The sequence below is a fragment of the Ranitomeya variabilis genome, chromosome 1 (assembly GCF_051348905.1).
Source record: "Ranitomeya variabilis isolate aRanVar5 chromosome 1, aRanVar5.hap1, whole genome shotgun sequence".
NCBI lineage: Eukaryota > Metazoa > Chordata > Amphibia > Anura > Dendrobatidae > Ranitomeya > Ranitomeya variabilis.
The window spans coordinates 309,107,099-309,126,890 of NC_135232.1; the positions used below are offsets into that span (position 1 = coordinate 309,107,099).

General features: G+C 42.5%; 1 long non-coding RNA gene across 1 annotated transcript; it reads left to right on the plus strand.

Moving 5' to 3' along the window:
- The first annotated feature begins 3,890 nt into the window (after positions 1 to 3,890).
- On the plus strand, positions 3,891 to 15,283 carry LOC143793954 (uncharacterized). The gene is made up of 4 exons (XR_013220350.1): positions 3,891 to 3,943; positions 11,382 to 11,507; positions 13,115 to 13,302; positions 15,181 to 15,283. It is a non-coding gene; the product is annotated as an uncharacterized LOC143793954 (long non-coding RNA).
- Positions 15,284 to 19,792: the final 4,509 nt, after the last annotated feature.

Genomic DNA, 19,792 nt, shown 5'->3' on the forward strand with positions numbered 1-19,792 from the left:
GATCGGTAAGTCCTGATCATAGAAAGCTGTGGCCAGTATCCCAATTTCACCATTTACAACACTCATATGCCTAAGGCTAGTTTCACACTAGCGTTAACTGCAATACGTCGCAAATGCGTCGTTTTTGCGAAACGCCGCATCCAGCAAAAGTTTTTGCTGGATACGTTGTTTCGTCATAGAGTAACCTTAGCGACGCATTTGCGACGCATTTCCAAACGGTGAATGCGTTTGGCGGCGTTTGGGCGTATGGTAGCGGTCCGTCGGGAGAAAAAAACGTTACATGTAACGTTTTTTGCTCCCGACGGCCCGCTTTTTCCGACCGCGCACGCGCAGTCGGAACTCCGCCCCCACCTCCCCGCACTTCCCCGCACATCACAATGGGGCAGCGGATGCGTGGGAAATATGCATCCGCTGCCCCCGTTGTGCGGCGGAGACCACACTAGCGTCGGGAACGTCGGCCCGACGCGCAGCGACGGGTTGTTCCCGACGCTAGTGTGAAAGTAGCCTTATTGGAAAAAATGTTGAATACAGTACCATGCAAAAGTTTTCTCCATTGTGGAATCCAAGGGGTAACATTTCTCCTGTCAAGCCTGACATGCCAAGGTGAGGAGACTTTTAAGCCACAATGCTTCTCTGAGGAATATGCAAATTGTCTCTGCAGAGAAAAAGAGGACTAGAACTCTAGTGCCACCTAAAGTAGCAATCCTATTCATTATGCATTCTTTTCTGCAGAAAAGAAGCTGTCCTTTAGGCTATGTGCACAGGCTGCGTCCTGGTGTGCGGATTTTTCCGCACTGATTTTGATAAATCCGCAGGGCAAAAACACTGCGTTTTTCCTGGGGATTTATCATGGTTTTACCGCGGATTTACCGCGTTTTTTGTGTGGATTCTGCTGGGTTTTACACCTGCGTTTTTTTAATATGGAGCAGGTGTCAAACCGCTGCGGTTTCCGCACAAAGAATTGACATGCTGCGGAAAAAAACCCGCAGCGATTCCGCACGTTTTTTTCAGCAGCATGTGCACAGCGGTTTTTGTTTTCCATAGGTTAACACTGTACTGTACACCGCATGGAAAACTGCTGCGGATCCGCAGCAAAAACCGCAACGTGTGCACATACCCTAACAGTACCAGCAAAAGTTATGAAATTTCAGAAGTCTCATGCACACACAGCTTTTTTTTTTTATCTTGTCTGAATTTGAACAATGCAGCATTTTTGAAAATCTGAAGCATGTCAATTCTTTCAATGTGTTCTTGTAGTGTTTTGTCACAATGAGAAAATGCAAAAAACAGCATTACATTTGTGCTGCACTTGTGGAGCATTTTTTGCAGCCTTTTTGGTAACAAATCACACTTGCGAACAGCAGTAAAAAAAAAAAAAAAAAACGCAGCAAAAATTCAGCTATGTGCTATATTTCATATGTAGTGTTTTTACTATTAAGAGTGAAGGTTTTGTCTGCAGAAAAAAAACCACAGCAAAACTCCACATGTTAATATATCTTAAGAATGGTATAAAAAATATGTTTATAGATTTTGTATCATTTGAGAAAAATGCAAAGAGAATGAACACAAGAGAAATATAAATCAGATCAATATGTGGTGTGAATACCGTTTGCCTTCAAAACAGCATCAAATCTTCTAGTACATTGAGGCCGGTTTCACACGTCAGTGGCTCCGGTACGTGAGGTGACAGTTTCCTCCCGTACCGGAGACACTGACACACGTAGACCCATAAAAATCAATGCATCTGTTCAGATGTCATTGATTTTTTGCGGACCGTGTGCGGAACGTGTCTCCGTGTGCCAAACACGGAGACATGTCAGTGTTCGTGGGAGCGCACGTTTTACACGGACCCAATAGAGTCAATGGGTCCGCGTAAAACACGCACCTCACACGGACATTCTCCGTCTGGGGTCCGTGTGCGTGCAGGAGACAGCGCTACAGTAAGCGCTGTCCCCCCACATGGTGCTGAAGCCGGTATTCATATCTTCCCTGTAGCAGCGTCTGCTATAGAGAAAATATGAAGAATAGTGTTAAAAATAAAGATTTAGGTGTCCGCCGCCCCCCCACCCCCTGTGCGCCCCCCCGCTGGTCAGAAAATACTTACCCGCTCCCTCGCTCCTTCCTGGTCTGGCCGCGCCTCCTACTGTATGCGGTCACGTGGGCCCGATCATTTACATCATGAATATGTGGCTCCACCTCCCATAGGGGCGGAGCCGACTATTCATGATTGTAATTGATCGGCCCCACGTGACCGCATACAGTAGGAGGCGCGGCCAGACCAGGAAGGAGCGACAGCCGACGGGGGACCCGGATAAGTATTTTCTGACCAGCGGGGGGGCGCACAGGGGGTGGGGGGGCGGCGGACACCTAAATCTTTATTTTTAACACTATTCTTCATATTTTCTCTGCAGCAAACGTTACTGCAGAGAGGATATGAAGCGCAGCTTCAGCACCATGCAGAGTGGGTACCACACGCTCCGTGTGGTACCCACTCGCCATACGGGCGGCACACGTGTGCCGCAGGTATGGCCTCCGTGAGTTCCCAGGCACACGGACACGGATAACTCCGGTACCGATTTGTCCGGTACCGGAATTATCTGGACGTGTGGGACAGCCCTAATATGAAGTCAGGGGTTTTGTAGGATTTTAGTCAGGTGTGTAAGTAACTAATTGTACGCAACAGATTATAATTAGCATTATTATCATATTTAGGGGTAATGTTTCTTCTTGTAGAGAGTGACATGCCTGACATGCTGGTATGAGGAGACTTCTAGGCCATGCAATGCTCCAGTGGGGAATTAAATACGCAAGTTGCCTCTTCGGAGAGGATGAGGACTTGGACTTTAGTGTTCAAAGTTGCAAAGCCATACGTGCCTTCAACATGGAAACAAAGTGAAGCGACTCAAGAATGCACTAAAAAATGGAAACTGGGGTGCACAAAAATGACAGCAGGTGCTCTGCACTGATTTAAAAATTTATAATATTTGGCTGGAGCAGAAGGCAGTTTGTTCTTCAAAGCACTTTAAAGTGTTACAGTAATGAGTGTCTGCAGGCAATAGTGAAACATGGAGGATGGTACCTGCAAGTTTGGGGCTGCATTTCAGCAAATGCAATTGAGGATTTGGTCAGGATTCATGGTGTCCTCAATGTTGAGAAATACAGACAGACACTTATCCGTTATGTAATACCGTAAGGGAGGTATTTGTTGGCACCAAGTTTATTCTACAGCAGGACAATGACCACAAACATACAGCCAGCCTAATTAAGAAGCATATTCAGTGTAAAGAAGAACAAGGAGTCCTAGAAGAAGTAACATGGCCCTCACAGAGCCCTCATCATTGAGTCTGTCTGGGATTACATGAAAAGACAAAAAGGTTTGCAAAAGCCTACTCAAGATCTGTGGTTAGTTCTCCAAGATGTTTGGCAAAACGTCACTGCCACGTTCCTTCAAAAACTGTGCAAGAAGTGGAGCTAGAAGGATTTATGCTGTTTTGAAGACAAATGATGATTGATGCAATGTTGATACCAATTCAGTTTAATAACTTTAGATTTGATAAATACAAACATTTTAACATTTCTATTTTTGAAGGCATTCTTATTTTGCAGCACTTTTCCACACTTGTCTAAAACGTTTGCACAGTACAGTATATGCCAGGAAAAAAGAAGATCACTCGTTCCAGGGTGTTTGTGGGATTTATTGCTATTTTGAGACTATGAACATTTTGCAGTTTATTATTCCAGAATTCTACCATCACTATACTATCTGTATTGTCCTTTGCTTTATAATTGAGTTCACTAGAACTGTGACATCACTGTGTGCATTATCCTTAACTTTATTACTGTGACATCATGTTCTCCACCTGTGCAGTCTGACATCACTGTAAACATTCCTTGCATTATGGTGCTTTGAATTGAACACCTCAGTGTTGTGTGACATCACTGTGTACGTTAATTATTGCACCGTGCCATCATCATATCTATTATTTCTGTGTTTAAACTATTAAGGATGTAAGATGGAGAGGTTGCAATGGCATACCTCCCAACTTTTGAAGATGGGAAAGAGGGACAAAGTTAGCGGCGCGCTTCGCGCGCCGCGGTAAGTTTTAGGCCACGCCTCTGACCACACCCATTCATAATTAGTCACACCCATATCCACATCCCAACCACACCCATTTAGCACTGCTGATCACACTGTTTCATATACAATAGTTATAAACAAAAAAATATGGCCACACAGTGCTCCATACTGTATAATGACCACACATGATGCCCCATACTGTATAATGGCCACACATGATGCCCCATACTGTATAATGGCCACACATGACGCTCCATACTGTATAATGAACACACATGACGCTCCATACTGTATAATGACCGCATGCATACTGTATAATGGCCGCACATGATGCTCCATACTGTATTATGACCGCACATGATGCTCCATACTGTATAATGACCGCATGCATACTGTATAATGGCCGCACATGATGCTCCATACTGTATAATGACCGCACATGATGCTCCATACTGTATAATGGCCACACATGAAGCTCCATACTGTATAATGACCGCACATGATGCCCCATACTGTATAATGACCGCACATGATGCCCCATACTGTATAATGACCGCACATGACGCTCCATACTGTATAATGAACACACATGACGCTCCATATTGTATAATGACCGCATGCATACTGTATAATGGCCGCACATGATGCTCCATACTGTATAATGAATGCACATGATGCTCCATACTGTATAATGAACGCACATGATGCTCCATACTGTATAATGACCGCACATAATGCTCCATACTGTATGCTGGCTGCACATGATGCTTCATACTGTATAATGACCGCACATGATACTCCATACTGTATAATGACCGCACATGATGCTCCATACTGTATAATGACCGCACATAATGCTCCATACTGTATGCTGCCTGCACATGATGCTTCATACTGTATAATGGCCGCACATGATGCTCCATACTGTATAATGACCGCACATGATGCTCCATACTGTATAATGACCGCACATGATGCTGCATACTGTATAATGACCGCACATGATGCTCCATACTGTATAATGACTGCACATGATGCTCCATACTGTATAATGACCGCACATGATGCTCCATACTGTATAATGGCCGCACATGATGCTCCATACTGTATAATGACCGCACATGATGCTCCATACTGTATAATGACCGCACATGATGCTCCATACTGTATAATGACCGCACATAATGCTCCATACTGTATGCTGGCTGCACGATGCTTCATACTGTATAATGACCGCACATGATGCTGCATACTGTATAATGACTGCACATGATGCTCCATACTGTATAATGACTGCACATGATGCTCCATACTGTATAATGACCGCACATGATGCTCCATACTGTATAATGACCGCACATGATGCTCCATACTGTATGCTGGCTGCACATGATGCTGCATACTGTATAATGACCGCACATGATGCTCCATACTGTATAATGGCCACAGTTCTCCATACTGTATAATGACATACAGGCACGCAGCTCACACACACGCTCACACACATGCAGTACACACACAGCTCACACACGCACGCAGCTCACACACATGCAGCATCACACACACAGTATCACACATACACACGCAGCATCACAAACGCAGCTCACAAACACATGCAGCTTTGACACAAATGCATCACACACGCAGCCATCACACACACACACAGCCATCACACACACGCAGTCATCACACACACGCAGTCATCACACACGCAGCCATCACACACACACGCAGCCATCACACACACACACACGCAGCCATCACACACACACACGCAGCCATCACACACACACACGCAGCCATCACACACACACGCAGCCACCATCACACACACGCAGCCATCACACACACACACACCCAGCCATCACACACACACCCAGCCATCACACACACACACCCAGCCATCACACACACACCCAGCCATCACACACACACACAGCCATCACACACACACCCAGCCATCACACACACCAGATACCTCATACACACAATGACACACACACAAATGCAGCATCACACACACAATGACACACACATGCAGCATCAGACACACACATCTCACACACACACACACACACACACACACACACATCACACACACACAATCTCCTCTGTGTTGCAGGGGCGGCTGATCTGTCCATGTGCAGCTCTTCAGTTTCTCCGGCTGCTCACAGCTCTGCACTGTCCCGGCACCTCCCCCGTCTCTCCTTCTCTGCCGGGATAGCAGCTAAGAGCAGGAGAAGCCGGAGCTCCGTGCACACACAGGAGGGAGGTGAGTCGCTGACCTCTCATCTTGATCGCTGCTGGCTCTCTGCCTCAGCGTGGCAGCGCCGCACACACAGGGGGCGGGGGGGGGCGGGATCGGTCAGGAGGAGACCCAGCATGTATAAGGAAAAAAAAAACAGCCACAAACCTAAGCTACTCAGGTGCCGCCCCCTGCATTGTCCCCGCCCTAGGCACGTAGTGCGGGACATTAGTGTCCCGCCCGGGATCCCGGGGCTGGCTGTCAAAATCAGGACAGTCCCGCGGGATCCGGGACGGTTGGGAGGTATGCAATGGCACCTACAGTTGTGGCCAAAAGTATTGACACCCCTGCAATTCTGTCAGATAATACTCAGTTTCTTCCTGAAAATGATTGCAAACACAAATTCTTTGTTATTATTATCTTCATTTGTCTTAAATGAAAAAAAACACAAAAAGAATTGTCCTAAAGCCAAATTGGATATAATTCCACACCAAACATAAAAAAGGGGGTGGACAAAAGTATTGGCACTGTTCGAAAAATCATGTGATGCTTCTCTAATTTGTGTAATTAACAGCACCTGTAACTTACCTGTGGCACCTAACAGGTGTTGGCAATAACTAAATCACACTTGCAGCCAGTTGACATGGATTAAAGTTGACTCAACCTCTGTCCTGTGTCCTTGTGTGTACCACATTGAGCATGGAGAAAAGAAAGAAGACCAAAGAACTGTCTGAGGACTTGAGAAACCAAATTTTGAGGAAGCATGAGCAATCTCAAGGCTACAAGTCCATCTCCAAAGACCTGAATGTTCCTGTGTCTACCGTACGCAGTGTCATCAAGAAGTTTAAAGCCCATGGCACTGTGGCTAACCTCCCTAGATGTGGACGGAAAAGAAAAATTGACAAGAGATTTCAACGCAAGATTGTGCGGATGTTGGATAAAGAACCTCGACTAACATCCAAACAAGTTCAAGCTGCCCTGCAGTCCGAGGGTACAACAGTGTCAATCCATACTATCCGTCAGCATCTAAATAAAAAGGGACTGTATGGTAGGAGACCCAGGAAGACCCCACTTCTTACCCCGAGACATAAAAAAGCCAGGCTGGAGTTTGCCAAAACTTACCTGAAAAAGCCTAAAACGTTTTGGAAGAATGTTCTCTGGTCAGATGAGACAAAAGTAGAGCTTTTTGGGCAAAGGCATCAACATAGAGTTTACAGGAGAAAAATAGAGGCATTCAAAGAAAAGAACACGGTCCCTACAGTCAAACATGGCGGAGGTTCCTTGATATTTTGGGGTTTGCTTTGCTGCCTCTAGCACTGGACTGCTTGACCGTGTGCATGGCATTATGAAGTCTGAAGACTACCAACAAATTTTGCAGCATAATGTAGGGCCCAGTGTGAGAAAGCTGGGTCTCCCTCAGAGGTCATGGGTCTTCCAGCAGGACAATGACCCAAAACACACTTCAAAAAGCACTAGAAAATGGTTTGAGAGAAAGCACTGGAGACTTCTAAGGTGGCCAGCAATGAGTCCAGACCTGAATCCCATAGAACACCTGTGGAGAGATCTTAAAATGGCAGTTTGGAGAAGGCACCCTTCAAATATCAGGGACCTGGAGCAGTTTGCCAAAGAAGAATGGTCTAAAATTCCAGCAGAGCATTGTAAGAAACTCACTGATGGTTACCGGAAGCGGTTGGTCGCAGTTATTTTGGCTAAAGGTTGTGCAACCAAGTATTAGGCTGAGGGTGCCAATACTTTTGTCTGGCCCATTTTTGGAGTTTTGTGTGAAATGATCAATGTTTTGCTTTTTGCTTCATTCTCTTTTGTGTTTTTTCATTTAAGACAAATTAAATGAAGATAATAATACCAAAGAATTTGTGATTGCAATCATTTTCAGGAAGAAACTGAGTATTATCTGACAGAATTGCAGGGGTGTCAATACTTTTGTCCACAACTGTAGATGTTGAGGTTGCACAATTATTTTTGTTTTCATAGGATAAAAGGCATGCTAAATTGGATGGTGGTTTTACAGATTTTACAAATGTATTGCCTCTGCATCATGGTTTGTGATAATTATCTTTGATGGGACCAATGAACCTCAAAACCAATCTGAAATAGTTAAGTAGAAAAATTCAGGTTATTAAAAATGTAAAGGACTACACTAGAATGAAGAAAATCAACACAGCAGGTATAATCTCTTTTTTCACATTTTGTGTGGCAGACAATCTTATGTGTACCTTAGCCAAAGCATAATTTGATCATGGGCTTAATTGTCAACAGCTCCAAATAAGCCAGAATGTATGCACTAGATGTATCGATGCTGAGATCAAACTGTGCCGAAATCCAGCAGTCACTGTTCGATTACCCTATATCTCCATCCCAGTTGTTACAGAAATCAATAGGTCATCTTACAGAGCAAGACACTCAAGTGGTTTATCACTTTGGATACTAGATAAAAATTCTAAACCGGGATAATCCATATCAAGTTAGGATGTTTTTGAAAATTATTTTTTTTAATCAAACTCTTTACAACCCCCATCAATATGTACCACATGACCCTACCACCACCTTCTTGTGCCAGAACAGAGAACTACTCCTTCTGAGAGCAATTCCCATTCTAGCAGACTCAATATGTCCTTGTATTAGAGGACACATCTGAATGGCCAAAATTCCTGGTGGAACCTCTACCACCAAAATCTGCGGTTTGCCATAATTGCCAATAGTGACTTTTTGAAGATCAGCTCATCACCGCTGCATTCTGAAAGGGGCCGTCTCTTCATTTAAGTACTGGAACGTTTCTAATTTGTGTCATGGTTTTTATCCTAGAACACTTGTCTAGTATGAAAACTTATCAAAGATTAAAATAACAGCTTAGCTTTTATTTAGTAGTTGATTGTCGAAAAAGACTAATGGTGATCAATGAAACAACTGAAGGATTTAACCAGCGGTATCTCAAAAATGCCCTAAGTGATAGAGAGAGATGAAGATTTAATAAAGTAGAGCTACCAAAGGAAGGAGAATACTTTCCCTTTTGATCTTCAACCTCATCTCCATCTCTCTAAGGCCAGTTTCACACGTCAGTGGCTTCGGTACGTGTGGTGACAGTTTCCTCACGTACCGGAGACACTAACACACGTAGACACATTAAAATAAATGTGCCTCTGCAGATGTCAGCGTGTTTTCACAGACCGTGTGTCCGTATGCAAAACACGGAGACATGTCAGTGTTCGTGGGAGCGCACGGATCACACGGACCCATTAAAGTCAATGGGTGCATGTAAACACATACCACACATGGATGCCGTCCGTGTGTTGTCTATGTGCTGTCTGTGTGCTTTTTTAAAGTCAGAGTTAAAATTGAAACAAATTGTTTCAATACACGGACAGCACACGGACGATAAACACGGACACATGGATAGCACACGGATGACACACCGATGGCCTACGTGCACACACGGACACGGATAGCTCCGGGACCGTTTCTTTCGGTATTTGGAAAATCTGGACGTGTGAGACTGGCCTAAGAAGTCTTCGGGTCCATTGGTCATCAAATCAACTGGTGACACGATACGACCACTGATTGGTAAACTTTTACTGATTGACATGCGTTTAATAGCCCATAGTAGATTGCGCAGTGCACATAGGCTGCCATAATTTTCAGCAGCTCAAGTTCAGTTTACAAAGGATTATGCACAACCAAGAACCCTTTTTTATGCTGATCATTTCACCCTATGAATCAGCATTTTGCTGTTCACAATGATCTTGCAGCGTGAGGCTATGTGCACACGTAGAATGGTCCTCTGCGGAATTTTCCTGCAGATTTATAGCGGATTTACAGCGGTTTTTGTGCTGATTCCACTGCGGTTTTACCCTTGCGGTTTTCTATTATGAAGCAGGTGTAAAACCGCTGCGGATTAAGTACAAAGAATTGACATGCTGTGGAATGTAATCTGCTGCGTTTCCGCGCGTTTTTTTCCCACAGCATGGGCACAGAGTTTTCGGTTTCCCATAGGTTTACATTGTACTGTAAACTCATGGGAAACTGCTGCAGACCCGCAGCTGTGGATCCGCAGCAAAATCCGCAACGTGTGCACATAGCCTAATGCCTCTTTACTCCTACTACCTGCAATCTATTACAACAAAAGAAAACTCCATCGGTATATATCACATTGAATGGGTCTTAGCAGTTGTGAGTGTTTGCACTGCTGCCTCTTCGTGATATCCACTTGTTATATTTTCAAGTTGCTTCCTTTTTATAAACCTCCAGTGACATTGCTTGTGGTACTCAATGTAATCACGCATCTAAGCCGTTACCACATCATGTAGCATCCAAAAATGCTGTTGTGTTCGCATTATCCACCGTCTAGACTACTGCTACATCTTACACTCTGCACTGACTCCTCCAATATACTTCACCCATGCAGCCCCAATATTCAGGAACCCACTCCCGCAACCGATTAGACTCTCCCTCTTTTTTGACATTTTCCAAATCCACCTGAAATCCTACCTTTTCAGAAAATGCTATAACCTACGATAACCCTGCTGTGACTGCACTGCCATATAAGTGTCTCCCACCCTCACCTACTGTCTCCTTCTCTATTCCCTTGCATACAGCGTCCCCTATCACTATACACCAGCCTTTAAATCATTTAGTCCTTTTAATTGTACTCATTTTGTAGCTATGTGTCGTCACACTGTACATGTGAGTATATTATGTTCTTTAAACCCTGTTTGTATCTTTTTCAAACATACAGCTCAATGGAACTGGAAATGTAGACTTATCTGTGTGTACGTTATACAGCTTCATGCATCTTCCATTGATTTTTAATGTATAAAATATATATTGTACCGTTTTTGTATGGAATAGTGTAACAACTTATTATTCTAGGCACCAAAGAATAAATATCTAGATGCTTAATTGTTGATTGGATACCTGTGAGTTATACATTTGACTGAGAAAACTATGAGTACGCCACGTAATTTGTTTGACACTACTGTCATGGCCAATAAATATGGTGTGAACAGGGCCTGACATTGATTCATGGTGTTTTTATGAAACCAGAAGTGGACCATGTATCTCCAATGAATGCAGAATGAAGCGTTATTCAGCCTAAGTAGGTTTTCCCTATTCTGGGCAAATTGAAGGAAGTGAGCTTCCAAATTCTATGCCATAAACTTCCAAAACAAGGTGAGAAATATTACTGAATATTAAAGTTAGGCATTTTCTCTTCTCTGTGGACTGATTTCTTATAACTCTTTTATTATCATTAGTTAATGTAAACTTTTCATCTTATGATCTGCATAAACCTGTAATTTTTGATGATGATGATGATGATGATGATGATGATGATGAATCACATACGATGTCTATGAAAATGAAATAGCTGTAATGTGTTTAGCTGCCAGAGAATGAGAATTAAGGCTCAAGCACACTGCTATATTACAGCTTCACACAATCCCCAAGTTTTGCAGAGCCCTAATGGAGCATCCATGGATGTGCGTGGAGTTCAACATTTATGTACTTTGATGTGCCAGATAGAATTATTGTTAATATATTTGTACCTAAAACTCTGCTATGGTTAAATATAATTATAAGGGCTCACTCACACCACTGTATTATCTGGTCCAAGTGCGATCTGACAAAACATCGGATTGCGCTCGGACCGATATTATCTATTATCCATATCTATAGTCTATGGGGCAGCGCGCATATCTGATTTCTTTCCTCAGACCACGGAAAAAATGTTTTATCCAATATTTGGATTGCCCTCGGCCATGCAAATCAATCAGTACATGGTAAACATTGGACTAAACTCGGATGACATCTGAGTGCAGTCAGATTTCCGCTGACTCACACATTAGAGAAGATGGATAAATTTTGTTCTCCATCTTCTCAAGGTGCCTCAGGGTCTATCACCCAAAAAAGTCAGATCATGTTATGTTGACACTCCGATAAAACTCGGATAAGAGTTTGATCAGAGTGTCATTTGTATAATCGGCCCTATTCTCTTGGATGAGAGAATCTATGGCCGTGTGACCCTAGCCTAAAAACAGTTGCATATGGATCAACACAGTGTACCTTCCAAACATTAGCGCCACAATGTGCCACTATACAGGGTCCGTGCCCTCCGCTCTCCCATGTGCATGAGCCAACCATGAACACCAAAGCATTACAACTATAGCAAACACAAAGCTTTTGTTATTTAGAGCCAGTGCCTATTTTCCATACAAGCTTGTTTTACTAAGAAAGAAGACCTTCATAAAGTCAGAAGTAGAGGAGATATTTTATTAGCAAACTCGCATTAATCATCTATTACTAGTGAGCCTTTAATATGCTCTATAATAGTTTTGATGTCTGATGTCCAAATTAAAGTAATTAAAATCCTTCCGCTTCACCGGTGATAATATATTCCTGGAATTTACCCCAAAAATTGTGTCCGGACCACTCAGATAATGGGGCGGACTAGCTGCCAGCTCCGGACAGCAGCTTGTAATAACTTACTATACGCTCTGTGTGTGTACAATGTGGCAGGTGGGTTTGACCCTTCCCTTGGAAAAATACCGTGTCTATAGTAACCATTCCTTTTTTTTTCCTCGTTCCCTCTCCATTTCTCTAATGTCTCCATTCACTCCTTGTTATTTCAGTTGATGAAGTACATGCAGTTTATAAATCAGGCAAATGCTCTCTAACAAGCATGCACATAATAGACTCTGATAGTTTTTAATATTTCCCTTAACTGGACCCATATGGAAAGAAAGCTAGAGGGCATTATATATTTATATTTTATGATTTAGATATATTTAACAAGATCTGCCAGCCAGGATATTAACCCTTTCCATGATTGGAGTAGCCCTACTAAAATAACAGTATGGTACTATCATGGCCGACACAATCGAATGTGGATTACCGAACTAATAAAGAAAGTTGTTGATTTGTTCTGGAGCCGTCCATTTCACATGTGATTTCCTGATTTTTACCAGAGGTAACATTTGCATTGCTTTTTTTCTGTACTATCAAGCCTCTATTATAAATTGAAGCTTTGCGGATTTGATGAGCATTTTATCAATGCATTTAGGTGCTACACCCATAGTGAAGATATAAGTAAAAGCACCCCAGCCATACACATCTACATTCTCGTACAGCTTAAGTTATTGTTTATACGTAGAGGAAGCAGACGCGTCATCCTCAAAGATGTAGGAACTTTTGTGATAGCGGTAAGGCTATGTGCACATGCTGCGGATTTTGCTGCGGATCCGCAGAGGATTGGATCCTGCGGATTCGCAGCAGTTTTCCATGAGTTTACAGTACCATGTAAACCTATGGAAAACAAAATCTGCAGTGCACATGCTGCAGAAAAAAACGCACGGAAACACTGTGTTGTTTATTTCGCAGCATGTCAATTCTTTGTGCGGATTCCGCAGCGGTTTACACCTGCTCCATAATAGGAATCCTCAGGCGTAAAACCGCAGGTGAAATCCGCGCAAAAAAAACCATAGTAAATCCGTGGTAATTCTGCAGTAAATCCGCAGTGCGGATTTCCTGCGGATTTACAGAAATCAGTCCGGAAAAAAATCTGCAAGACTTTCCGCAACGTGTGCCCGTAGCCTAAGGCCTCATGCGACTTTTCCCCATAGGCAAAATTTCAAAGTCACATTTTAACTGTGTTTTTTCCCGATTCACAAGCATCCTCCAGCCTCTCCTAGTCATATTGCCGGTATAGAATGGAAATGGAAGTTAAATGGTTGATAGAGCCAACACAAGCATAAGACATTTAAACTATACAGACAGAATCGTGATCGCTAACCTGACTGCACAGTTTTGATTCATGTGTTTCCTATCCCATCGGCTCAGTGGCAGGAATTTGACTGCATTCTAAGGGTAAGTTCACACATGGCATGTTTGTTACAGAAACTGCTGTGGCTGTGAATTTTTTGGAACAGTCCTGATGTTTAAGTTACAGTGTGTGCACAATTGGGCGTAACCCATGTAGAAAGAGGATGCAGTTTGTTTAAACCCCATTGAAAAGTGTGTGACAACACAAGGGTTGGGGTTATTCTCAAGTGGGTAGGTAGCATTTCTGGGAAGGGAGGGATTTAAAAGGAATCTATCATCATGATTTCACACCCAAACTATTTATATGTGTATGTAACTCTTTTACAGACAACTCCAGCAATACCTTTATTATGCCAGACTATTTCTCTGTTACTGAGAAATCAGCATTTAAATTGGAATGCAAATGAGGCTGAAGAACTATTTTTAGAGCTGAAACCTCTGTCACTCCAGCTCTATTGACATATGTGTGATAGGGCCGAGTCTCGCAGGTGAAATCCCTCCTCTGGCGCCAGCACTTGGGAGCGGAGCGTGCAGCTCCATGTGTTGCTGTGCGGCTGCACGCTCCGCTCCGGAGTGACGGCGCCAGAGGAGGGATTTCACCTGCGAGACTCGGCCGTATCTCACGTATGTGTGATCCCGGCCTAATCGACAGCCTCTATGCTGTGTGATTTCAAGGAAAGGAACCATCAGTCAATCAAGAGGAGGCTGGGTGAGGAATAGAGGTGGAGTGACAGAGGCTTCAGATCTAAACATAGTTCTTCAGCCTCATTGGCATTTCAATTTAAACACTTAAGTTTAAGGGCAGGGACACTACCGATTACATATCCAAACATCATAGGGGGTTAAACGTAAGTTTAAGTAAGTAATTTCTGCTATATGTGAATTTCGCTTACTATATTTGTGGTCTAGAAATATTTAAAAAATGCAGTTACAGCTTTTAAAAGAAAACTCTTGTATGGAATGAGCTAAACAGATAATAAAAGCTAAACTCACAATCACTGCTAAACTGGTGTTTTTTCTCCTACAGCAATGAAGACATTCCACTTTCCCCAGAAGAACAAAGGCAGCTATACTCCTCTGCCTTACGTCTACTGACACCTATGTTTTAAGTAGAAATAAAAAACTTATTAATTAAAACTATGTGGCAATGGTAAAGGACGGTATGTCTATTTATATCAGAATGGAGAAATGCTGCAGTGTTCAGTTCCCTCCGGCATGGCATTTACACATGTGATCATTGGAACTCACCATTAATGTTTAGAGATTTACACGTTAAGCGAAGGCTTTTTCATGAAAAAACAAACAAAACCCAAGCCTATTGCTATGTGAAATGTCAGTTACTTTATCCGCTCCTGGTCACCCCTAGGGGAAACATCTTGGAATTCAGGCAACATTCAGGTGTCTGTGAAGCATCAACATTGACAGCTCCTTATACCTGAACCTGCACCCATTCACATTCACTAACAATATTCTGCATTTCCTTGAGCTGTGCAGATACTTACGCCATGTTCAGTTCATCTTTGACAAAGCTGACTACCGTACAGTGCATATTATCAGATAGCTAAATGAGTGTCCTCCATGAATTATGAAGTCCAGTTTCTTATTGAGCAACGTTCACCTACACTTTTTTTTGTGCATTTTTAAGTAGATGGGCTTTTTATATACATTTCTTGAGGCATCTTTTTGTTTTGTAAAATTAAAAGCACGTCATTTATTTCTGGCTATTTTCAAGTCCTACAGCGAAATCTAAGGTGAAAAAACGCTATATCCAGAAAAGCTGTGTTTGAAAACTTTTCAATAACAAAATATTCTATACTTATAAAAAATTGTTTTAAAACCTCATATAAAGCAGTGCAAATTCTATATTTACTTATCCATTGTACATGTCTGTGAGATGTTTTTCAAATGGACAGAACACTGAGCCATAGAGTATCATTCATCTATACAGACATCAGTTTTAAAAATGGCCTCATTTCTCTGGTCCATGAGACTCAGATCATGTCTTAGGCTAGTTTCACACTAGCGTTAACTGCAATACGTCGCAAATGCGTCGTTTTGCCGAAAATACGCATCCAGCAAAAGTTCTTGCTGGATACGTTTTTTCGTCATAGATTAACATTAGCGACGCATTTGCGACGCATTGCCAAACGTCGCGTCCGTTTTGCGACGCTTGGGCGTGTGGTAGCGGACCGTCGGGAGAAAAAAACGTTTTTTGCTCCGGACGGTCCACTTTTTCCGACCGCGCATGCGCGGCCGGAACTCCGCCCCCACCTCCCCGCACTTCCCCGCACCTCACAATGGGGCAGCGGATGCGTGGGAAAAATGCATCCGCTGCCCCCGTTATGCGGCGGAGACCACCCTAGCGTCGGCCCGACGCACAGCGACGGGTTGTTCCCAACGCTAGTGTGAAACTAGCCTTAGTCTCATCTGTTTTGTGCACCACGCTTGGACATTAAAGTCTATGTGGATCCATTATACAAAGATAAAAAACGGAAAACATCCTTTTTACTTTCGTGTTCCATCCATGTTTCATCTGTGTTTAATCAAATTGTTTTAATTGGTTTTATAATGTATATTATAAAGCATTAATTATTTAATAATTATAGTAATAATGGAATTTCTGGGGGGGGGGAAGAATGAAGGGATTGAAGGAAGAGCAAGAGATAAAGAATCAAGAAGGGAAGGACAAGTAACAAGAACATATAACAAAGAACAAAAATGTCAACATGAGTTTCTTTTGCACTCATAAATGAAATTATTCTGGTATTTTACATATCACATCTTATTTATGAAAAGTATTATTATGGATTTTAAGTCTGTATTATTATTATTCTAGCATATTATTTAGTTAACTGAAGGCGTTGCATCTGTTTTTCACTGATCCATTGTTAAGAGACAATGGATAAATGAATATTCAGAGAGTTCACCTTCAGTTTTGAAAATCAATTAAGAACAAGACAGATGCTAAATTGTATTATATAGTATACATTATACTTTTCCTCTTATTGTTCCACTCCTGGTTTTGGCTTGCATATACAGAAGTAAAATACTAGACGGGAAGCTAAAGTCAGAAAATGACATTTTTGTGTTAAATGCATTTATTTTAAATGTTAGCATTGTCATGACTGGTGGTTGTGAAACCACTGTGCTATGGACCTGACCACCTGGTTTTTCACTAGAGCCTCTGCTGGTCCTAGACCTGGTTGCAGGTGGATGCCAGGTGCTACTCAAGGACAGACTCCGAAGCCACAGCAGCTGACCCCAGAGGAGCATGGGAGCAGGTATTGACTGGGAGAGTCAGGACGGCCAGGAAATGGAAAACCAGAGAGATGGATACTGTACAGCTGGTTAGATGGTGTGGATACTGTCTGGAACAGCTACAGACAGGACAGGTACATGGGACGGACTCAGGTATAGACACACGGATGCAGGTTCGGACTGAACTGGAGCAGGAAGAGGTACAGACATGGAGGAGGCGGATCAGGATTAGGACTAGGTATAGACAGGATGGGATCAGGACTGGGTTCAGACAGGATGGTCAGGATAAGGGAGCATGAATACAAGGGCCTCACAACTAATATGGTCACATACATTAAAGTTGCTCATATATGTCCTTGTAGGGGAGGGTGCCTTAAATATCTGATGTCTCCAAGCTATTGGCTCATTTCAGAAGTGCGCACTGTCCCTTTAAGAAGTGGGAGCACAAGCGTTGCCCAAGCACACTTCCAGGAGACCTGCACCTGCGCATGTCCTGGGAGGAAGCAGACGCGTAGGAGACCAGAAAAGAGAGGGTGACTGAGTAAGCACGTCGGCGTCTCTGCCAGGAGGAGAAGAGGAATAATGAAGAGATGTCGGCGCTAACATAACAAGCATTTTTTTTAGATATCACAATCTGTATTGAAAATAGAAAATGTAACTCTTGCACTTTCACACTGAAACTTTCATAGACTCTTATTACAAGAAAATTACCAATGCTAAACATATACATGTAAAAATTTTATCTGGGTACAACATGCCCCCTGAGAAAGCGACATTCACGCGAAACATGCGTTGGGGTACGTGTCCATGGTCAAGGCAGGATCTCTCACTAAATGGGAAATTAACCTCATATCAACTATTAGTGTCATATGTATAGCGCGCACCAGATATGTATTTTACACTCCGCATCATAGCGTCCCCACTAGATTGCTCCCTTGCGACAATTTGGTACAGGGTAACAAATGGATCAATTTGATATGAGAATGCCAAATGATGCTGATGTCTCTTGTGTAGCTTGTTAAAATTTATTGGTGGTTCGCATCATTCTTATTATGCAATCCTGACCTGGCCTCCGGCCACTTTTCTTTCATCTCACCTATGGATCAAAACCTTTTGTACCCAGAATAATATTTACAAGTATATGTTTATTATAAGAAAATTACTAATAATAATAAAAATCTTTATTTTTATATAGCGCTAACATATTACGCAGCGCTTTACAGGTTGCACACATTATCATCGCTGTCCCCAATGGGGCTCACAATCTAAATTCCCTATCAGTATGTCTTTGGAATGTGGGAGGAAACCGGAGTGCCCGGAGGAAACCCACGCAAACACGGAGAGAGCATACAAACTCTTTGCAGATGTTGTCCAAGGTGGGATTAGAACCCAGGACTCCAGCGCTGCTGTGCTAACCACTGCGCCACCGTGCTGCCTAATAATACAATCTTTATAACTTTTGTATAATTATGACTCAGGTTCTAATTTTTAAATCAATTTATCATTGTTTTCTGGAGTAATTTGGTCTTATTTTAAGCTGACTTTCTTTTTAAGTCTTTTTTTCTCAACAACTTTTCTTCTCCAGATGTTTTATTCGGAATCATGAAATGCCACTTTTACCAAATGTTGCATTTGGGGGGTTATCTTGTGCCAAACCCCGTTTGCTGTAAGGTTTCTGGTGGAGTTTTCAATTTGGCAGTTTTTGTTTTAGACAAAATGTATGACTTTTAAAGTATTTACGACTTTGGTGCTAAAAGTCGCCAAAAAACAGTTCAACACAATAATGCATTTTTGCTTTTGCGCCAAATTCATGAACTGCGTGCTAAATTTTGAAGAATATGATGCAAAAATGTTAGTGAATTCAACAAGACTAAAAAGTGACTAGTAATAAATCATAAATGCCGAATTGGGTCCTAACTTCCTATTATTTAAGGTGTCTAGACATCCCTGGTAAAATTCCAGGTTTTCGTCATTATCAAAAAAAAACATACCATAAAGAATAATTTCAGAACTTTGTCCAGCTTTCGGCTTTGTTCACATGTTGTGTTGTTTAGCTGCGTTTTTAATGCAAATTAAAACCTGCTTTTTACAGTACCAGCTATGAGATTTCAGAGATCTTATGCACACACATCGGGGTTTTTTCCTGATCCAATTTTGAAAACTGCAGCATGTTACTTCTTGCAGTGCAGTTTTTGCAGCATTTTTTCACCCAGAGAAAGCAATAAGTGCAAGAAAGCAGCAAAAATGTTGCCACCAGTTTTTTATTGCGCTTTTAGAGAAAAAAGCAGATGAGGCAGGATGTGAAACCCATAAGGGTACCGTTACACTAAACGATTTACCAATGATCACGACCAGCGATACGACCTGGCCGTGATCGTTGG